General features: G+C 54.0%; 1 long non-coding RNA gene across 1 annotated transcript; it reads left to right on the top strand.

The window, feature by feature from the left end:
- Positions 1 to 4,599: 4,599 nt before the first annotated feature.
- On the top strand, positions 4,600 to 5,130 carry LOC142915621 (uncharacterized). Its single transcript, XR_012936033.1, has 2 exons — positions 4,600 to 4,744; positions 4,984 to 5,130. It is a non-coding gene; the product is annotated as an uncharacterized LOC142915621 (long non-coding RNA).
- The last annotated feature ends 233 nt before the right edge of the window (positions 5,131 to 5,363 follow it).

Here is a 5,363-nt window from a genome sequence, read left to right on the forward strand (position 1 = left end):
CTTTAACTTTAACATAGCCTTTTCTGTGAACAGTCACAAGCTAATCACTCAGCCATTTCAATGCTAAATTCTATGCTAATTCCTTTGTCAAGGCGCTTTGTTTCCTCTCACACAGCTTAAAGGCCGTGATCTGAACATGGCTCTTTCACTCCAGCGCTGTCCTACCAGACAGTCTCGTCCCTTCACCTGATGAAGGCCGCTTGTGTTGTGGCCGAAACGTCGTGATTTTTATAATCTTAGTTCTTTCGGAAAAGTCACGTTGAAGGGAAACAATAAAATAATAAAGTATATATAAAACAATACAAAAATTCTCACGACCGTTTGTGTTGTGGTCGAAACGTCGTGAGAATTTTTATATTTATATATTTTATTATTTTATTGTTTCCCTTCAACGTGGTGACTTTACCGAAAGAACTAACAATATGAATTACTGCAGTCACGAAAGCTTTAAATCAAAAAGTCGTGATTTTTGTTGTTTTATTTTTTTACCTACGTGGTGACTTTACCGAATAGAACCAAAGAGTGCAGGTTTTGATGGCTCGTGCTGCAAAGCAAGGAGCTTGCGTGCTTTTTTTGCGAAATTTTATCTACGTAAAAAAATATTTTTTAAGCGCATTTCTGAAATTTGACGCGGCATTCCCCCCCTCGCCTCTCCTCACCCTTTGTAGAAAAAAAATAAAAACGCAAAAAATTTTGCCGGTCTCGATTTCCCCATCGTCTGGAACATTCCAGAATTTTTGTCGAGCGCACAATGACCACGGAAAGGAAAATGTTCGATTCAAAGTGGAGTTGGCTCCGCCTCTGACCGATTCGCCATCTAGCTGTTTAATTTTGATGTGTTCCCACCACCACCCCCCACTACCACCACCACAATCACCCCCACCACCGTCACCACCGTCACCACCACCCCCACCACCACCCACACCACCACCACCACTACCACCGTCACCACCATCACCCCCACCACCACCACCACCACCCCACCCCCCACCACCACCCCACCCCCCACAACTCTCCTGTCCGCTCAATGCTTCCTGTGTGTGCTGCTCGCCAGCGAAAAGCTGCGGCTGCATTCAGCTGTCAGCAGCAGCAGCAGCCTGAACATCCATCGCAGGGAGTTTCCTCCTCCGAGTGGAAAACGCGGCCTGCCTCGATTTCACAGAAGGCTGCTGAACACCGTTACACCGATGGCGAGCGAGTGCCTCGCAACACGAGCGTGGACTTCCTGCACGGCGGCGTGTTAATCGTGCTCCATCGTAACAACAACGGGAGGTGGTGGTGGAGGAGGAGGGGGGCCAATGTATCCAGCTGCTCGCATCGTTCCACTCCACCCCACCACGTCAGTAGCCCCCTACCCCCTCCCGCCGGGAGGCTCGTGAAGCTAAACCCACGAGGTGAATTCCGCGAGCCCCCCCACGACTCCAGGGGGGGGGAGTCTCGGGCCCTCAACCCGCGCGACGGATCAACGGGGGGCGCTCGCGTGACGTCGCTCGCGTGACGTCGCTCGCCGAGCGACGTCGGCCACGACGTTCAAGGACGGAACCCTGGGGCGCGCCGAGTTCAACGGCGCGGCCGCAGCCGGCCACCGCACGGCCACCCTGCACAACTCCGCTGAATGTCGTTTGCGAAATTCGCGATCGCAACGCTCTCGGGCACGCACTTGTCAATATTTCGGCGAGCGATAGAATGTCTCACAGGGCTATACCAAATAAATGAACTATGAACTATGAACTCTCTCTGTGTCTCTGTGTTGTTGCTGTGTTTCTCTCTCTCTGTGTTTCTCTCTGTGTTGTTGCTGTGTCTCTCTCTCTTTGTGTCTGTCTCTGTGTTCTCTCTCTGTGTCTCTGTGTTGTCTCTCTCTCTGTCTGTCTGTGTGTCTATGTTGTGTGTCTCTGTGTGTCTCTGTGTTAGCAGTGGTGTAGGCAATTCCAACAAGACCTACATCTCTGCTTTATTGACCTGGTCAAGGCCTATGATACCATCAGTAAGCCTGGGCTCTGGGTTGTTCTTCGTGCTTTTGGAGTACCTGACCCTCTGCTCACGATCATTAAGGACCTTCATGATGGTGAGCGGACCCGGGTAAAACTACGTGGCTGGGAGTCAGAGCCATTCCCTGTACACCTTGGGGTGCGACAGGGATGTCCTCTGGCTCCCACATGATTTAACATCTATTTTGACCACGTAGTTCGTGAAACCTTCAGTAGCTGTACCAGAGGAATTTCCATCTGGTACAGATACAATCGGAGGCTGATCGATGCCCGGGTGCAGTCAAGGGATGGCTCCCTATTGGTCAACCACGTTATGTATGCCGACGACCTGGTAATTGGGGTTCACTCAGAGGAGGCGTTGGAGGTGCTGCTGCTGAAACTGGAGTGTGCCACTAAGAGGTGGGGCCTTACCATCAGCCCCACCAAAACTAAGCACCTGCCTGGGTATTTTGTACCATCGGCCACTCCACCCCCGAAACTCACAATCGGTGATGGGACAGTTGTGGAGAGAGTGGAGAGTTTCCCATACCTGGGCAGTGTGCTCATGGCCGGCTCCAGTTTAACAGCAGAGGTCTCACTCCGAATCAGTCGAGCGGCATTATCTTTTCATCGGTTGCGTAACGCTGTGTGGAAGCTACATGGTCTGTCGCTCCGCATCTCTACGCTTGTGAAACATGGACCCCCCTAATGGAATATCTTCGCCGGTTAAAAACATTTAGGCTGGCCTGCCTACGATCAATCCTGGGTTTAACCAGGCTGGATTGTGTGAGCAGCTCACAAATCCTCGAAAGATCTGGACAAAGTCCCATCGGTGAGCTCCTCCAGGCAGGCAAGGCTGCGTTAGCTGGGTCATGTAGCCCACATGCCCAGCCACCGCATGTCTAAACAGCTTTTGTTCGGACGGATTGAGGGGGCTAAACGGGCGCGGCACGGGCTGGAGAAGAGATGGAGTGATGTGGTACAGAAAGACGTGGAGCTGAGTGGACTTGCCGATGACCGGTACCAGCGGTGTCAAGATCGGTCTCTGTGGAGGAGGCTCGTGAAGGACGCTACTGGGCAGTTGGAGGTAGTCGCCCTCCAACAACAACGGAGGGCGGAGGAGCGACGCTCACAACAACGAGCGGAGCGCCGGGTGGCTAAAGCACAGCAGGTTGGCACAGTAGGGGGCACAGGTGGTGCATCAGCCAGTCATCTCAGTCAGTCAACCCGTGGCACCTGCTGGGTCTGCCCCGTGACCCCCTGCCAGCGGGCGTTCGACACTTCACGTGGCCTCAGGGTGCACATGGCCTGGCACAAGCGTCGTGGTGATGTCACCGCCACTTAGTGGCGAACGGCGGTTGTTGTTGTTGTTGTTGTCTCTGTGTTATCTCTCTGTGTCTGTAGCGAGGGGTGATGCAGCGGGCCGTGAGCGGTGTGCTCCCTCTCCACGCCCCCGCGCTACGTCCTGATGACACCCAAACGGGCAGAATCATTCTTCGTTACATTTTCGGAAAAGGCAAACAGCGATGCTGCTGCTGCTGATGATGATGCTTGTTACTGCATGATGATGGGTGATGATGATGCTGCTGCTGCTGATGATGATGCTGCTTGTTACTGCATGATGATGGGTGATGATGATGCTGCTGCTGCTGATGATGATGCTGCTTGTTACTGCATGATGATGGGTGATGATGGATGCTGCTGATGATGATGATAATGCTGCTTGTTACTGCATGATGATGGGTGATGATGGTGCTGCTGCTGCTGCTGATGATGATGCTGCTTGTTGCTGCGTGATGATGGGTGATGATGCTGCTGATGATGATGCTTGTTACTGAATGATGATGGGTGATGATGGATGCTGATGATGATGATGCTTGTTACTGAATGATGATGGGTGATGATGGATGCTGCTGATGATGATGATGCTGCTTGTTACTGCATGATGATGATGGATGCTGCTGCTGATGATGATGCTTGTTACTGCATGATGATGGGTGATGATGGATGCTGCTGCTGATGATGCTGCTGCTTGTTACTGCATGATGATGATGAATAGGGGAGTGTATTGCCTAGAGCTCCTGCGTTATCTCCCGCAGCTGCAGCAGCAGCTGGAGCTGCAGCAGCAGCAGCTGGAATTCCAGCAGCAGCGGCTGGAGCTGCAGCAGCAGCAGCAGCAGCTGAGGCGTCAGCAGGAGGAGCTGCTTTTCCAGCAGCTGGACGCGAGCCTGGAGCTGCACCTGGTGACGAGGCTTCAGCACCACGAGTGGCTGGAGCAGGCGGAGCTCCGGCAACAGCAGCAGGAGCAGCAGCAGCATCTGGAGCTGCGGCACCAGCAGGCGCTGGAGCAGCAGCAGCAGCAGGAGCTGGAGCTGCAGCAGCAGCTGCAGCAGCAGCCGCTGCAACTTCAGCAGCAGCAGCCGCTGGAGCTGCGGCACCAGCAGCAGCTGGCGCAGCAGCTGGAGCTGGAGCTGCAGCAGCAGCTGGAGCTGCTGTAGCAGCAGCATCAGCTGGAGCAGCAGCAGCAGCAGCGGCTTGAGTTTGAGGAGCAGCAGCTGGACCCGCACCTGGAGCTGCACCTGGTGCTGAGGCACCGGCAGCATCAGCGGCCGCAGCAGCTGGAGCTCCGGGAGCAGCAGCGGCTGGAGCAGCTGGATCTTCGGGAGCAGCAGCGGCAGCAGCGGCTGGAGCATCCGGAGTGGCAGCAAGCTGCAGCGGATGGAGCTTGACCTGGAGCATGCGGAGCGGCAAGCTGCCGCCGCCGCCGCTGCTCCTCGGTGAGCATCCAAACGACGTCAATCAGCCGACGCTGACACCGAGAGTGGTGGTGCTGGGGGTAGCGGTGGTGGTGGTGTCAAGAAGCCGCTGTTTGCTTCTCTTGGACAGCCGCTCAGCGTGCAGCAGCACGATCACAGCCAGATGCTGAGTTAACTCTTGAGTCGAAAGTGATTGGGGGGGGGGGGCAATAAGCCAATTGCTTGACCGCATTAATTTTTTTATTTTTCCATCCCCATAGGAGATACTCTGCGGCGACACAAGCGCCGGTGCTTTTGCCGAGATTGTTGACAAAGCACGCTGGCCTTGAACCAGTTGATGCGTGCTGCTGTATGCCTCTTCGTGCTTACCTGCAGCGTGGAAAATAAAGACGATTTCTTGTCTTCTGTCCGGGCCACTTTATCACAGTTCGTTACACAACACTCGCCTGCTAGGCCCGTCGCTCGTTCGCTCCCTCACTCGCCTCGTCCTTATCCTATTACTACACTCCTTCACGATCCTATTACTACCCTCCTTCATGATCCTATTACTAAACTCCTTCCCGATCCTATTACTACACTCCTTCACGATCCTATTCACTACTCTCCTTCCCGATTCTATTACTACTCTCCTTCGCGATCC

This window comes from Petromyzon marinus, unplaced genomic scaffold (assembly GCF_048934315.1).
Source record: "Petromyzon marinus isolate PM22_M1 ecotype Great Lakes invasive population unplaced genomic scaffold, UKy_Petmar_22M1.pri1.0 PM_G_Scaffold_33, whole genome shotgun sequence".
Lineage (NCBI taxonomy): Eukaryota > Metazoa > Chordata > Hyperoartia > Petromyzontiformes > Petromyzontidae > Petromyzon > Petromyzon marinus.